Genomic DNA, 16,998 nt, shown 5'->3' on the forward strand with positions numbered 1-16,998 from the left:
CTGGCAATAGGTTCAAAAATTCTACTCAGATTTTGTAAATTTCTGAATGTTTTAGCCAACAGTAGTATTAATGGAGCAGAAACACAGAAAACATGAGTTGGGAAGAGGCAATAATACTTGAATAATTACTGTTATTTCAAATGTAGTGTCTAGACTAGTGACTGAAATCGGAGGTTAACATTATCAGGACTAGATAACCTGCTTTTAAACCAAAATAAAATTAATATCCAGAGCGTCAAACAAGTGACTTCAATGATAGACAGGACAGTACAGCACAGAAACAGACCCTTTAGCCCACTATATCTGCATTGACCACGATGCCAGTCTAAACTAAACCCATCTGCCTGCCTTTTCTCTATTCCCTGTCCGTCTGCGTCTGTCTAAATGCCTCTCAATAGTTACAATTGTTATCTGATTCTACCACTTCCCAACAGCATTCAGCATCTAAACTGCTTTGCATGTCTCCTTTAAACGATCCCCCTCTCACCTTTAATGGATACATGCACTCTAGTATTACCATTCCCACTCTGGGAAAAAGATTCCACTTCTACCCTAACTTTGCTTTATGAAAGGTAAAATTTGAAAGAACGGTCCCTCAACCCAGGTTAATACAGAATCTATAAGCATATCCCACTAGAGCAATAAAGTTAACACACACATTCTATCTGATGAATACCTTATTTGATTACTTAATGTGTTCTCTCAGTTTCTGTAAATTAATGGACATTTAATGCAACAAATACACTGTTTTCCTTTAGCTACCGAAGAACTTCTTGGGATGCAAGTGTTTCTGGAAGTATGTCAGCATTTATAAGGGTGTGTGTCAATATTTGTGGAGAGGCCCCCACACAGAGAAGTTTAGAAAAACACTGCTGTAGGTGTAATTTTTGTTAATGGGTGGATGAAATTCTAAATATGGCATTTTGCAGCTGTTATTGGCCAGCAGCAGCATGTAGAAACAGCACAAGTGGTTTCTGGATTGCAGTAGCACTTCAACACAGCTTTGCATATATAACATAAGGTTTGGTTTATTTTACTGACTGAGTTCAAATACACATTAGCCTTATGAACAAGTATAAATATGATGCAGATTTTTACACATTTTTCTACCCAACCATTCTTCCCTCTTCCTCAGTCTAATTAATCTCAATTCACTGTTGGGAATAACCAAAGTGAAGATGATCAGAATCTTTCAGATCCCAAAGGAAATACAATACCTGTTCACAAAGTTTCTTGCAGAAACAACAAATCTACAGCAATTTGTGCAAAAATAAGAACTTCCATGAATTCATACAATCTACCACAGAACATTTTCAAATCATCTTCAATATACAGAAAGTTTTTTTTATGTTGGGTATTTTCAGTAAATCCAAGTAAGACAGCTTATAATTAATGTCCCTCAGGCAGGTTGACAGAGATCATAAATTTATTGTGTGGTGAATAAGTTGTGATTTTAAGATCAAGTATCAATGTGCTGTGCCTCTCTGCTACAAAGAAGAGTTCATTTTATAAAAAAAGATATATTACATTCAAGAACATTCCTACATTTCTAGAGTTATCACAGATGTTAACACAGTTTGGGTCACCAAGAGTTGATGCCATTTATAACATAATGTCACACTGATCCATTAAAGCACAAAACTTGTCACAGAACATTCTCCAAAACTGACCCCAATCTGTGATAATAACTGTCCCTAATATCTAAGAATAGGTCATTCTCTAGGATTTGGATTTATTAACCAAATTGACACACCAGTACAGCTTATAGGGAATGACGCATTGTCAGGGTTCATAAGATGTATGAATAGAAGTTGGCTATTCAGCACATCACTGCTCTGCCATTCATGAGATATGGTTGATCTGATAATACTCAACTCCACTTTTTCTTGTCTTTTCCCTGTTTCAATTACCCTACTGGTTAAAATTTGCCTATTTCAGTCTTGAATATACTTGATAATCTAACCTTGAAAGCCCCTCTGAGTATAGAACTGCACAGATTCACTACCCTCTAAGAGAATTAACTCCTCCTCATCTCCCACTTAAATGGACAACCCCTTATTCTGAGATTCTGCTTTCTGGTCCTATACACCCTTACAAGAGGAAACAACCTTTCCACATCTACCCCATCGATTTGAAATTGAACATTTGAGCGGCATAGCAGTTAGCAGTACTGATAGCTCACAGTGCCAAGGACCCCGGTTCAATTCCAAGCTTAGATGACTGCCTGTGTGGAATTCACATATTCTCCGTGTCTGCATGGGCAGCAGCCAAGTGCTTTAGCTTCCTCCCATAGTCCAAAGGTATGCAGGTTAAGTGACTTGGCCATGCCAAATTGCCCCTCAGTGTCCAGGTATGTACAAGTTATGTGGCTAGATTGGGTCTGGGTAGGATGCTCTTCAGAGGGTCAGAGCAGACGGGATAGGCAGAATTGGCCACTTTCTGCACTGCAAGGATTCTAATGGTTCTAAAATTGTAGCTACAGTGTGTTACAGGAATGCATTAATTGCATGCATTTGAACTTGGCAACAAATTAGAGGAACCACGATTATCCGAATTTCAGATTATCCGAAGAGGATTTCAAGGTCCCGCAAAAACGTTACATTAAAGAGGTAAGTGCATTCGATTTACAGAAGAACATGTAAAAACATCAACAGAAACAAAGAAACACAAGCTGCTCAAGCATCAGCAACTGGATTTTTATTTTAGGTACGGGTTGTTACACAGCCCTTTGCAAAAGTGTTGTACGGTATTCCCATCACTTTATCAGGCCATTCATGAACAAATGGCTGAGATAGTACACACGTGTGAGGCAGTGCTTCTGTCTTTATATCGCGAGACTGAGTTCCCAGAAACTGTCAAATGCTCTTGAGACCGTAGCAGCTGTTTGGGACCTTGTTTACTGCTGTCTTCACCATTCCTTGCCAAATGCTAACTACTGCTACATTTTTAAAAAGTTTTCTTGTGTTATCATTACTTTATTTTGTTCATCATGTGAAATCTGTGTCCTCTTGTGCTCAATACATTAAAAGTATACATTTAAACAAATTCTCCAGTAGAGCACAGCATTCGATCAGCATGGTTTTCCTTGCTTAAGGTAAAATCGTTATCCAAATAAACAATTATCTGAACGAAACAGTGTCCGCCCATCTCATTCGGATAATCGAGGTTCCTCGGTACATTCCTCACATTAATATCAAGTAATCAAAAACTACATTATTTCACAGCACAGGAATTCAATGTTTGTAAATCATCACATGTAGTGAAAAACTGGCAAATGGTAACATGAGAGAAATCACAATTTTATAGATTCCTTTGCGAAATCTGGAAAATTCAAGATGGGCCTTGCTAGACTCATCATCTGACACTCCCAGGTTTCTCACTATGGTCCACATTGTTCAGGACTCTGTAAGATTCTGTTTCAGTACTGTGATCTTTCTTCAGAACTGGCAAAAGCTAGGTATGTAAAACACTTTTCACTATCTTCAAAATAGATGAGACAATAAATTCATTCACCATGTAACTAGTTTTAAGCAAATAACATTGACACCACAAGTGCCAGACTACAATAATTTCCAATAAATGATAATTGAACCACAACACACTGACAACTTGAAAGGGATCAGAAAAGATTTAAGAGGATGTTGCCAGGGTTGGAGGGTTTGAGCAATAGGAAGAGACTGAATAGGGGCTGTTTTGCCTGCAGCATCGAAGGCTGAGGAATGACCTAATAGAGGTTTATAAAATCATTGGAGGCATGGATAGGGTAAACAGACAGGGTCTTTTCCCCAGGGTGAGGGAGTCCAAAACTAGATGACATAGGTTTATGGTGAGAGGGGAAAGATTTAAACGCAATCTGAGGGGCAAATTTTCACAGAGGGTCATGCTTCTGTGGAACGAGTTGCAGGCTGGTACAATTACAACATTTAAAAAGGCATCTTGATCAGTATACGAATAAGGAGGGTTGAGAGGGATATGAGCCAAATATTGGCAAATGGGACTAGATTTATCACGGATATTTGGTGGGCATGGATGAGTTGGACCAAAGGGTCTGTTTCCATGTTGTACATCTCTATAGCTCTAAGATTATGAGTTGCATAGGTAGGGTTGATGGTCAGGTGCCCCCTCCATATGCAAAACAAAGAATGATATCACAAGAAAACCATAAATTCATTGGGTGGTAATAGCTACTAATTTGATTATGTTACTTTCAGATTGAAGGGAAATATAAGAAATAATTGCAGATTACAAAAAGATTAAAAGACCAGTTGGAAATTTTTTAAAAAACACAAATTAAGAATAATCTAAATAAAAGAGCCATGCAGGGCCAGGCAAATGTGTTGTACCTCCATGTTGTACTAGCTGATGTACCCCATTGTGGTTCACAGAGAGCACATTTGTATCAAGTGTTGATTGCTCAAGGAACTCAGGCTCAGAGCTGACAACCTGAAATCTGAGCTTTAAACATCGAGATACATCAGTACTCGGAGGGGAAAAATTATCTGAATGCTGTATTTCAGCAGACTGTCACATTCCTTAGACTACCTAATTCAAATTTGGTCAGCGGTCAAGGATAGGAGGACATGGCTATGAAGGTGGTAGGTAGAGGGATTGGGGAGGTGGTGCTGAAGGAGCCTCGAGTATGTCTAACACGTTTAGGATTCTTACTCCCTCTGTGGACAAGAGCTGGGGCTATAAATTGGATGAGCAACTGACCATAGCACCATCATGCAGGGAGTCATCCAAGAAGGGGAGGAAAAAAAAATGCAGTTGTAATCAGTGTTAGTGTAGTCAGAAATGGGAATAGACATTGTTCTTCATGGCCAGGATAGAGTGTACATCAGGATATGTTGCCTACTTGGTACCTGGATACTGGATATCTAAATCTGAAGAATTGGAAGTGGGAGGGGAGGGATCCAGCTGTTGTGGTACACGTAGGTACCAATGATACAACTGGAAAGAGGAAAGAGGATCTGCAGAGAGAATGAGCGCAGCTAGGGGCCAAATAAGAAAGCAGAACCAAAAAGGTGATAGATAATCTCTGGACTATTACCAGAGGCATGAGCTATTTGGCACAAAGATTAAAGAGGTAATTGCAATGTTTGTAGCTCAGGTTGAGGTTTAGGGTGTAGATTTGCTCACTGAGCTGGAGATTTGATATCCAGACATTTCATTACCTGGCTCGGTAACATCATCAGTGGCGACCTCCAAGTGAAGCGAAGCTGTTGTCTCCTGTTTTCTATTTATATCTTTCTCCTGGATGGGGTTCCTGGGGTTTGTGGTGATGTCATTTCCTGTTCATTTTCTGAGCAAAGGCATGCCAGAGAATTCCTAGAGGCCTGGCACTCCAACCACAATGTCATAAACAAACACATAGATCTAGATGCCATCTATCAACCCCTCAGAAAATGAACAGGAAATGACATCACCACAAACCCCAGGAACCCCATCCAGGACAAAGCTATAAATAGAAAGCAGGAGACAACAGCTTCACTTCACTTGGAGGTTGCCACTGATGATGTTACCTAGTCAGGTAATGAAACGTCTGGATATCAAACCTACAGCTCAGCGAGCAAACCTACACCCTAAACACCCCATTAAAGAAGTAAACGCGTGGCTCAAAGATTGGTATGGGAGAAACAGGCATTGGCAATAGTACGGGAAGTGGGAGCTGTTCCAATGGGACAGGCTCCACGTGAATTGTGCTGGGATAGCAGTTCTGGCAAAGCACACAATTAGGACCATAGAGAGGGCTTTAAATTAAATACTGGAGGTGCTGGTTCAATTGCATGGAAAAGTATTAAATCAAAGTTGGATTGAATTGTCACATGTACAGAGGCACAGTGAAAAGCTTTGACTTGTGAGCAACACAGATTGATCACAGAGTTAAGTAGCATAAATAAGTAAATAATGGGTAAACAGCGGCAGAAACAAAAACACAGGTACAGGCAAATGGTAAGAGTTTGAGAGTCCATTCAGTATTCTAACAACAACAGTACAGTGGAAACTGTTTCGAAACCGGCTGGTGTGCGCGCTCAGGCTTCTGTACCTTCTTTCCGATGGTAGAGGTTGTAGAAAACATTGTCAGAGTGGGTTGGATCTTTGAGAATGTTGGCAGCCTTTCCTTGACAGTGGGCTGGTAGATGGATTCTATAAATGGGAGATTGGCCTTTGTGATTGTCTGAGCCGAGTTCATCACTCTCTGTAACCGTCTCTGATCTTGAATGGTACAGTTGCCATATCAGGTACTGATACATCCAGACAGAATGCTCTCTATAGCGCACTGTTAAAAGTTGGCAAGGGTATTTGCCATCATGCCAAATTTCCTTAGCTGCCTGAGGAAGAGGAAACACTGCTGGGCCATTGTAATCAATGCGTCCACATGAAGAATCCAAGAAAACTTGTTGTGAATGACCACTCCCAGGAGCTCAATATTCCACTGAGAAAGTAGGATTGTTGGTTCGCGATTGGGTTGATTGTTAGCAGAAAATAAAAGAAAGGCACAGAATATCATGTTGTACCAAGGAACCATAAAAGTGTTGGGAAACTCCATAATAGAACAAACTTAAAGACTTTGTATCTTAATGCATGAAGCATTTTGTCAACTAAGATAAGCTGATGGTGCAAATTGAGGTCATGAGGACTTTAAACTAGGCGAAGGGGGCGATTGGTTGGGCGAAGTTATAAAAATTTCCAGAAAAAGTAATTGGTCAAAGTATGGAAAGGGTTAGAAATCTAACTTTAGGCACAGTAGACAAGGGGGCAGCTATGAGAATGGATGGTGGTCAATGCAGGACTGAGGGTGTTGTACTTAACTGTGTGCAGTACACACAAGGTAAATGAGTTTGTAGAGTAGATTGAAATTGATGGGTATAATGTTGTGGACATCACAAAGGCATGGCTGAAAGGGAATCAGGGCTGCGAACTAAATACCTAAAGATATGCATCCAATTGAAAGGACAGGCAGATGAGCAGAGGGAGAGAAGATAAATGGAAAGTTAGCATTCTTTTCGAGAGGACTAGAATACAAGAGCAGAAACATACTGCTGAGGCTGTATAAGACTCTGGTCAGGTTGCATTTGGAACATAGTGAGCAATTTTGGACCCCACATCTAAGAAAGAAATAAGTCTGGGGATCAAAGGTTTACTGTTGAGGACTCTGGGCTTATACCCAGAGTTTAGAAGGATAAAGAAGGATCTGATTGAAACTTATAGAATACAGAGAGGCCTGGATAGCAGGGGCACAGAGAAGATGTTTCTACAAAGAGGAAAGACTGGAAGCTAAAAGCACTGCTACAGAGTGAAGGGATCATGCTTTATAACTGAGATGAAGAGGAATTTCTTTAGCCAGAGGGTGGTGAATCTGTGGAACTCATTACCACAGAAGGCTGTAGAGGCCAGGTCATTGTGCAATTACGATAGAGATAGATAGCTTCTTAAATAGAAAGGGGATCAATGGTTACAGGGAGAAGACAGGAGAATGGATTGAATGGAGGGGCAGACTTGATGGGCCAATGACCTAATTCTGCTTTCATATCTTATGGTCTTAAATGTATGTACACAGGCCTAGTCAGTATTACATCAAATCAGAGCCACTGACTTGTAGATGGGAAGTTATTCAACATCACAACAGACATTTGGTCACTCACACATTACTGTTTGGTCGACTTAGCGGTGCACAAATTTGCTATCACAGTGACAATACTTCTAAAATACTTCACTGACCGTAAAATACTCTGGAATATGATAAAGCTATTAAAATGTAACACTGCAATTGTTTAGTTTCTTTCTTTAAACTGAGGCCTCAGTTGTACTCAAGAGATCGAACACCCATGGTCCCACTTGAAATATAGATACTTCACCATTTTCAACAATGCATTCTTCCTTTAACAAATTCCACCATTATTAGACTAGCAGGTCAGGTATCCTTTTACAGACTACTTTAATAAAGGTTCGGCTGATCATAAAACAAATTGGCAGTAAAATTTCACAATATAAATGTCAAGTTGTCCTTTAGCTTTTGAGTTGTTCAGGTGGCAGTCTGAAATAACAGTCTTGACAGTGTTTCATCAAAGTCTCCTGTGAAATCATGGAACTACACTCAACACTGGAGGGGCGGGAGAAGATTAGCAAGAGGCCATAAGCGAAACACAAAGAATAGTTCAGATCATCAGCCACATATTGAACTACTGACCAAGAAATCCATTCCTGGAGGCAGCACAACCATTGACACTCTGTCAACTGACAATGTTGATTGGATGGTTAACATTGACATTGAATTTGTGTTGCAGACGTTTCGGCCCCTATCTAGGTGACATCCTCAGTGCTTGGGAACCTCCTGTGAAGCACTTCTGTGATCTTTCCTCTGGCATTTATAGTGATTTGTATCTGCCGCTTCCGGTTGGCAGTTCCAGCTGTCCGCTGCAGTGGCCGGTATGTTGGGTCCAGGTCGATGTGCTTATTAATTGAATCTGTGGATGAATGCCATGCCTCTAGGAATTCCCTGGCTGTTCTCTGTTTGGCTTGTCCTATGATAGTGGTGTTGTCCCGGTCGAACTCATGTTGCTTGTCATCCGAGTGTGGGGTACTAAGGATAGCTGGTCATGTCGTTTTGTGGCTAGTTGGTGTTCATGGATGCGGATCGTTAGCTGTCTTCCTGTTTGTCCTATGTAGTGTTTTGTGCAGTCCTTGCATGGGATTTTGTATACTACATTGGTTTTGCTCATGCTGGGTATCTGTCCTTCGTCCTGATGAGTTGTTATCGGAGAGTGGCTGTTGGTTTGTGTGCTGTTATGAGTCCTAGTGGTCGCAGTAGTCTGGCAGTCAGTTCAGAAATGTTTTTGATGTATGGTGGTGTGGCTAGTCCTTTGGGTTGTGGCATGTTCTCATTCCAATGTCTTTCCCTTAGGCATCTGTTGATGAAATTGCGGGGGTCTCCGTTTTTGGCGAATACATTGTATAGGTGTTCTTCTTCCTCTTTTTGCAGTTTTGGTGTACTGCAGTGTGTTGTGGCCCTTTTGAACAGTGTCTTGATGCAACTTCTTTTGTGTGTGCTGGGATGGTTGCTTTCGTAGTTTAGGACTTGGTCTGTGTGTGTGGCTTTCCTGTATACTTTTGTGGTGAATTCTCCATTCGGTGTTCTCTGTACCATCACGTCTAGAAATGGGAGTTGATTGTCCTTTTCTTCCTCTCTAGTGAATCGGATTCCTGCGAGTGTGGCATTGATGATCCGGTGTGTGTTCTCTATTTCTGTGTTTTTAATGATTACAAAAGGTATCATCTACATATCTGACCCAGAGTTTGGGTTGAATTTGCAGTAAGACTGTTTGTTCTAACCTTAGAATTACCGCTTCTATGAGTCCAGAGATGGGTGTGCCGTTGATTTGTTCATATATTTGGTTATTGAATGTGAAGTGTATTGTGAGGCACAGGTCCAGTAGTTTGAGTATGCATTCTTTGTTGATAGGTTCCCCGTCTTGTTGTCTGTTCTGTATGTCCAGCTTTTATGTTCCTATACTTTTATTTAATTGTCACAGTGTAGATTCTGGCCACCAGGTGATATTGTAGAATATCTGCTTCCCATATTTGTGCAAGGGTAGGTGGAATTAAGTTTTTACAAATCTTCATCTAATCAAGGTCAATTTATTACTAACTAAATGAAATTAATGATTCAAGGTAGCTTTTAAAAAATGATGTCCCAACTCAAATGGCACATAGTCCCACAAATCATCAAGACCTATGATAGAAATGAAAAACCGTCATTATGACGGTCAATCTTCTCAAGCCATAAGACCATAAGACATAGGAGTAGATGTAAGGCCATTCAGCCGTTGAGTCCACTCCGCCATTAAATCATGGCTGATGGGCATTTCAACTCCATTTACCGACACTCTCCCTGTTTCCTTTAATTCCTTGCGAGATTATGAGCTTATCATTTCTGCTTTGAAGACATTTAATGGCCTCCACTCTGGTCCATGGTAATGAATTCCACAGGTCCAACACTCTGGCTGAACAGAAATGAGGAGACATTTCTTCTAAATTGACCCCTTCTAATTCTAAGGCTCTGACCATGGGTCCTAGTCTTCCCACCTAATGGAAACAACTTCCCAGCATCCACCCTTTCTAAGCCATGCATTGTCTTCTAAGTTTCTATTAGATCTCCCCTTAACCTTCTAAGCTCTAATGAATACAATCCCAGGATCCTCAGTTGTTCATCGTATGCTTGGCCTGCCATTCCAGCTATCATCCGTGTGAATCTCCGCTGGACATGCTCCAGTGCCAGAGGTGTGGGGCCCGAAATTGGCCACAGTATTCTAAATGGGGCCTAACTAGAGCTTTATAAAGGGTCAGAAGCATATTGCTGCTTTTATATTCCAACCCTCAAGATAAATGACAACATTACATTCGCTTTCTTAATCACGGACTCAACCTGCAAGTTAACCTTTTGAGAATCCTGGACTAGCACTTCCAGATCCCTTTGTACTTTGGCTTTATGAATTTTCTTACCGTTTAGAAAATAGTCCATGCTTGTATTCTTTTTTCCAAAGTGCAAGACCTCACATTTGCTTGTGTTGATTTTCACCAGCCATTTTCTGGACCACTCTCCTAACGGTCTAAATCTGTCTGCAGCTTCCCCACTCCTCAGTACTAACTGCCTGTCCACATAACTTCATATCATTGGCAAATTTCACCAGAATGCCCCCAGTCCCTTCATCCTGATCATTAGTATGTATAGAGAACAGCTGCGGCCACAACACTGAACCCTGCAGGACACGACTTGTCACTGGCTGCCATTCCGAAAAAGAACCTTTTATCCCAACTCTCTGCCTTCTGTCAGACAGCCAATCCTCAATTCCCTGCCAGTAGCTCATCTCGAACACCATGGGCCTTCATCTTACTCAGCAGCCTCCCGTGATGCACCTTATCAAAGGCCTTTTGGAAGTCTAGATAGATAACATCCACTGGGTTTCCCTGGTCTGACCTACTTGTTAACTCTTCAAAGAATTCTAACAGATCTGTCAGGCATGACCTCCCCTTACTAAATCTATCCTGATGTGTTCTAATCTGACCCTGCACTTCCAAGAATTTAGAAATCTCATCCTTAACGATGGATTCTAGAATTTTACCAACAACTAAGGTTAGGTTAATTGGCCTATAATTTTCAATCTTTTGTCTTGATCCTTTCTTGAACAAGAGGTTACAACAGCGATTTCCCAATCATCTGGGACTTTCCCTGACTCCAGTAACTTTTGAAAGATGACAACCAATGTCTCTTCTATTTCCTAAGCCACCTGACTCAGAACTCTAAAATGTAGCCCATCAGGGCTAGCAGATTTGTCAATTTTTAGACCTTTTAGCCCTTCTAGCTAAACAGTTGCCATCTCCTGCATCTGGTGCCGTTTGGTAGAAAACTTTATTTAAAAAAGCAAGAGTAGGATACTGGATGAACAAGTAATTTCCCAAAAAGAGATAGAATGCACTGTCAATTCTTCTCACATTTCTAGGCTTGAATAGTCTAGGCAAATGCTCTGTGTCACTCCCACATGAATCAGACAACCTGGACCACGTGTACCACCTCATTTTTGGCTTCTAACTTAGGATACCAGAAAGCAGGCTTCTAGCCCATCTTTCAATAAAAGTATGTATGGCCCAAGAAAACTCCAGGAAGAAGGTAAAAGCCACAAACCAAACTCTCATAAATGACATACAGGAGGGACAGTTCACTGCCAAAAGGCAGCAAGCCAAAATAAAGCCTTGGATTCAATACATGGGTGCGTGGAATTAGCAGATCTTTGTATTCCTAGATGTGAGAAAAAGCTAAACTTACCTGACTGTTAATTGACAACCCTTGCTGGAAGCTAGTACGGATATCTAATAAATCTTGATAATTATCCAACATACTAGGAACAATGGAGAACTATGAAAATATTATGTTAATTCTAGAAGGAGTTTAGATCCATCTTATTCAGTACTTTTTTTTTGTTGCTATTCATTTCAATGCTTTACAAAGCAGTTATCAGAAAGCACCAGAACTTCCTTTTTCAGTCTTCATGCAGTTTCATGGAGGGGGAGTGGAATTTTTGGTACATGTAGCAATTATTTCAAAATATCATTGTAATGGCTATCACCATTACCCAGCATAGCTTTCTGTGAGACACACTTCCTGGAATACACCCTCACAACTCAAGTTTATCTCAGATACATTACTTACATGAGATTACTGCGAGCTAGGAAGATTGTTGCTCTTTGACCTGCCGGGATTAAACGTATCCCTCGAGACAAATCTAAACAGGTTGTGATTTAGTGAAGTTAATACTATGCTTTAAACTGCATTAAAAACAGTAATGGTAGGGTTTTGTTGTTGAAATGTATTTGCTATAAAAATTACATCAAACATGAAACCATCATAACGAGCTAAAGATTTGGCTACCCCTGTGGCTCACTTTACAAGTATGCAATTATAGTGTATCCCAAAGGTAACCAAGGAAGATGAAGAAAATAATGTCAGAACCTTTACGGATATAAGAAAACCTGAACTGAGATCAAGGAGGATGGAGAAAAGGGAAACGTCCAGTTGTGGTCAACAATGAAAGTACAGAAACAAAAATGTGAAAAGGCTGGTGGTAAAATCTTGTAGTTTTTGTTCAAGGCATGAAGATGGGGTCACAGTGGTTCTAAGAGCAGCCACCAATGATTGAGTAGATATTAGAACATTTCCAGGTGAGGTTTGCTGCTGGGCCATTTTTTTTTGTTTGCTTAAGTTGTTAAGTTCTTTAGCTCAAGTAATTGAAATAAATTTGCCAAATTGTACTAGTCACCTGCAAACTGGGTGTTTACTCATTGTCCATTGATACCAAACACAAAATTGGCAGGCAGGAAAAGCTCTGCTGGCTCATCAAGCCTGGCTACTGGCCCAAAAAAACTAAAGTATCATGACCAAACACTCCCGAACTCTTTAGTCATGCAATTGTGACAGAGGCAAAAGCAAGTGTGGTTAAAGTGCCAATAAAGGGAAAAAAAAACTTGAAACTTCTTCATGATCCCCTTTTAATAATCTAAACCAGCCCCAGAGATCACATGAATCAAATTGCACAACAGAAACTAGGCAGACATAAATGACAACATTACGTGCGTCAGTAACTGATTCATTGAACAAATTCAAACTAAATAGGATATTGAGAGTGTTCAGTCGAAAGCTATGGGTAGGTGGCCTTTCAAACAGGTATGTTTACTCATTGAGAGATAAAACTGAGACATAAATTTGGCCTTTAAACAATGAGTTTTCTTGAAAACTTGAAGAGTTGAATTACTTTTGCAAATTAAGCATTTCTAAATGCAACTAAATTGTGTCTATGTCAATTGGTTCATTGTATCATAAAATAAAGCATCCTTGTTCTTCAATACAACAAACTACTGAAATCATTTGGAGTTAACAGTAGTTCAGTTGGTAGCACTCTCATCCGAGTCAGAAGGATCAAGATTCAAAACTAATTGTGGAGACTTGAGCCTATAATCCAGGTTGACACTAGTGCAGTACAGAAGGATACTGCTTGGTTAGAGATGCCTTGTTTCAACTGAGCTATTAAATCAAGGTCTCATTTGCTCTATCAGAAAGATTTCAGTCAATATTCTGAAGAGTGCACCCTGTTTAACATTGGTCAATCAGTGTAACTGAGAAAGAGATTATAGAATAGAAGTAGGTCATTATCACATTGTCGTCTTTGGCATACTGCTCCACACAGCTGGCTGATACACTTAATATATTACAACAGCAATAATAGTATTTTTAAAAATAGTTAAATTAATTCTGAAGTGATTTGGGACATCCTGAGGTCATAAACCACAATCTTTAAAAGTAAATGCTTTGTTTCTTAATTAATTTCAATGCTTCCCAACTGAGTCGTAAAGAAAATTCTGAAGTTAAACATTACTAAATAGAGACTAGAAGTTGAAGTGTTTGTCTTGCACTCTTCAGAGCTAGGACACAAGAAAAGGAGACACCATTTTATGCAACAGAAAAGACATCCTTGATTGTTTGGGCCACCATCAGCATGGAGATGCAATGGAACTATTGGAACTGTCAACTGTCGATTTTAATTCTCAGTCCAAACAAGTAGATTCTAATTGGTCAGGGTTTTGCCATGGGAGTGAATTGAGAGTGTAGTGCTGGAAAAGCATAGCAGGTCAGGCAGCATCCGAGGAGCAGGAGAATCAATGTTTTCAAGCATAAGCCCTCCATCCGGAATGAGGCTTGTGGGCAGAGGGGCTGAGAGATAAATTGGGGGGGTGTGGCCGGGCTAGGAGGAAGGTAGCAAGGCGGCTGGGAAGGTGATGGGCAGGCGAAGGTGTGGGTGGAAGTGATAGGTAGGAGGATAGGGTGGAGCGGCTGGGTGGAAAGGAAGGGAAAGGAAGGGAAAGGAAGGGAAAGGAAAGATGGATAGATAGGACTGGTTAAGGGGCAGTGCCAGGTTGGAGGCTTGGGACTGTGATAAGGTTGGGGGGAGGGGAAAAGGAGGCAACTAGCGAAATGCATATTGATCCCGTGTGGTTGTAGGGTCCCAAGGCATTCTTCCTCCAGGCATCAGGTGGTAGGGGTTTGGCAACGAAGGAGACCCAGAATCTGCATGTCCTTGGTGCAGTGGGAGGGAGAGTTACAAGTGGGGTTGTTGGTGTGGGCGTCCCAGAGATGTTCTGACATGATCCGCAAGTTGGCATCTTGTCTCCCCAATACTGAGGAGACTACATCGCGTGCAATGGATACAGTAGATGATGTGCATGGGAAAACAGGTGAACTTCTGTTGAATGTGGAAAGATCCTTTGGGGCCTTGGATGGAAGGGAGGGGGGAGGTAGGGACACAGGTTTTAAGCATCCTGCGATAGCAAAACAAGGTGCCGGGGTGGAGAGGGTGGATCTGACAAGAGAGTCGCAGATGTTCTCTCCTGAATGCAGAAAGGGGTTGGGGTGGAAATATATCCCTCATGGTGGGGTCTGTTTGCAGGTGGTGCAAGTGGCGGAAGATAATGCGATATATGCAGAGTTTGGTGGGGTGGAAGGTGAGGACCATGAGCATTATGTCCTGGTTGCGATTGAAGCGGCGGGATTCAAAGGCAGAGATGCAGGAAGTGGAGGAGATGAGCTGGAGGGCATGGTTGACCACGTAGGAGGGGAAACTGCGGTCTCTGAAAGAGGCCATCTCGGATGGTCTATGGTGGAATTGGTCTTCCTGGGAGCAGATGCAGCGGAGGCAGAGGAATTGAGAATAAGGGGAGGCAGTAGGATGGGAGGAGGTGTAGTCCAGATAGCTGTGGGAGTCCGTGGGTTTGTAATAAATGTCTGTGTCAAGTCGGTCGCCAGAGATGGAGATGGAGAGGTCCAAAAAGGGGATGATGGTGTCTGAGATGGTTCAGGAGAACGAAGTCAGGATGGAAGGTGGAAGTTGACTAACTGTTCAACCTCCTCATGGGAGCACGAGATAGCGGCGATACAGTCATTGATGTAGCGGAGGGAAAGGTGGGAAATGGTGCTGGTGTAGCTGTGGAAGATGGACTGTCCAACATACCCGAACAGGCAGGCTTAGCTGGGACCCATTTGGGTGCCCACGGCTACCCCTTTGGTTTGGAGGACGTGGGAGGATTGGAAAGAGAAGTTGAAGGTGAGGACCAGTTTAGCTAGGTAAATGAAAGTGTCAGTGGAAGGGCATTGGCTGAGTCGGCGTGAGAGGAAGAAATGGAGGACTTGGAGGCCTTTGTGTGGCAGATAGATGTGTAAAGGGACTGGACGTCCATTGTGAAAATCAGACGTTGGAGGCCAGGGAAACAAACATCTTGGAGTGGTGAAGGGCATGGGTGCTGTCCCAAATATAGGTGGGGAGTTCCTGCAATAAGAAGGACAGGACAGTGTCAAGATATGCAGAGAGAAGTTCAGTGGGGCAGGAGCAGGCTGAAACAATAGGTCAACCAGGGCAGTGAGGTTTGTGAATTTTGGGTAGAAGGTAGAATCAGGTGGTGCAGAGTTCTCGGACTATAAGGTTGGCAGCTGTGGATGGAAGATCCCCAGAGGTGATACGGTTGTGGATAGTATGGGAGATGATGGTTTGGTGAGGTGAGGTTGTGGGGGAATAGGAGGTGGTGTCTGCGAGTTGGTGCCTGCTGTCAGCTGGTTTGATGGTGATGTTGAAGTTTGAGCAGAGGGAGTAGACAGCTGAGCATTGTGAGGCTGAGAGGTTGGAGTGGATGAGGGGGGTGGACAGGTTGAGGCGGTCAATGCCCCGGCAGTAGTTGGAAATGAAGAGATCAAGGGTGGGTAACAGACCGGCACGGGGTGCCCAGGTGGATGGAGTGGATTGAGGTGGGAGAAGGGGTCCTCTGTGTGTGAGCAGGAGTATTAATGGAAAAAGTGGGCACAGGGGCAGAGGAAGAAATATTCAAGATTGCAATGCATGTCAAACTCATTAATCCAGGAATGTAGTGGGATGAAGGTGAGGCCTTTGCTGAGGACTGTTGCCCAAGGAAGTGGCAGAGTTTGGCTGCCTCTGTGACTCTATTTTTGAAAAAAAAGGTGTAATGTGTGTACAGATGTCTTTTGCCAACTGATATGACAGACAGATCGTCAAATCAAATTAGCCTTCCTTTATCTGTATTCGCAATAAGTAGAATTAAAATCTTCAAAGACCCTCAAAATTGACCCTACTGATTTCAAACTAGACTTTTTGAATATTGAACCCCAGACTTCGTGAATAATCAATTTCAGGCACAGACACCTAAACAAAAGACTAAGCAATTTAATAACAAACCAGTAACTTCAGAGGAGCAAAATTAAACAAAGTATCTAATTATTGTCTATGCTTGAAATGCAATAATCTTTGTTTCCAGCCCCATTCACACAATAGACAGACAGATAAACAAACAGTTAAGAAATAAATTGAAAGAAAACAACAAAACTGGCTAGATTACCACTTGGCCGGTTTTCATGATGAGTTGTTCTACAGGCAAACGATTTCT

At 41.7% G+C, this 16,998-nt stretch overlaps 1 protein-coding gene and 1 long non-coding RNA gene across 5 annotated transcripts in view; one reads left to right on the forward strand and one right to left on the reverse strand.

Moving 5' to 3' along the window:
- LOC132830391 (uncharacterized) overlaps positions 1 to 16,998 on the forward strand; it is a 154,759-nt gene that overhangs the window by 93,018 nt on the left and 44,743 nt on the right. The window lies entirely within an intron of this gene.
- vmp1 (vacuole membrane protein 1) overlaps positions 1 to 16,998 on the reverse strand; it is a 192,067-nt gene that overhangs the window by 67,391 nt on the left and 107,678 nt on the right. The gene's annotated exons all lie outside the window — the stretch shown is intronic.

The sequence above is a fragment of the Hemiscyllium ocellatum genome, chromosome 31 (assembly GCF_020745735.1).
Source record: "Hemiscyllium ocellatum isolate sHemOce1 chromosome 31, sHemOce1.pat.X.cur, whole genome shotgun sequence".
In the NCBI taxonomy this organism is placed as follows: Eukaryota; Metazoa; Chordata; class Chondrichthyes; order Orectolobiformes; family Hemiscylliidae; genus Hemiscyllium; species Hemiscyllium ocellatum.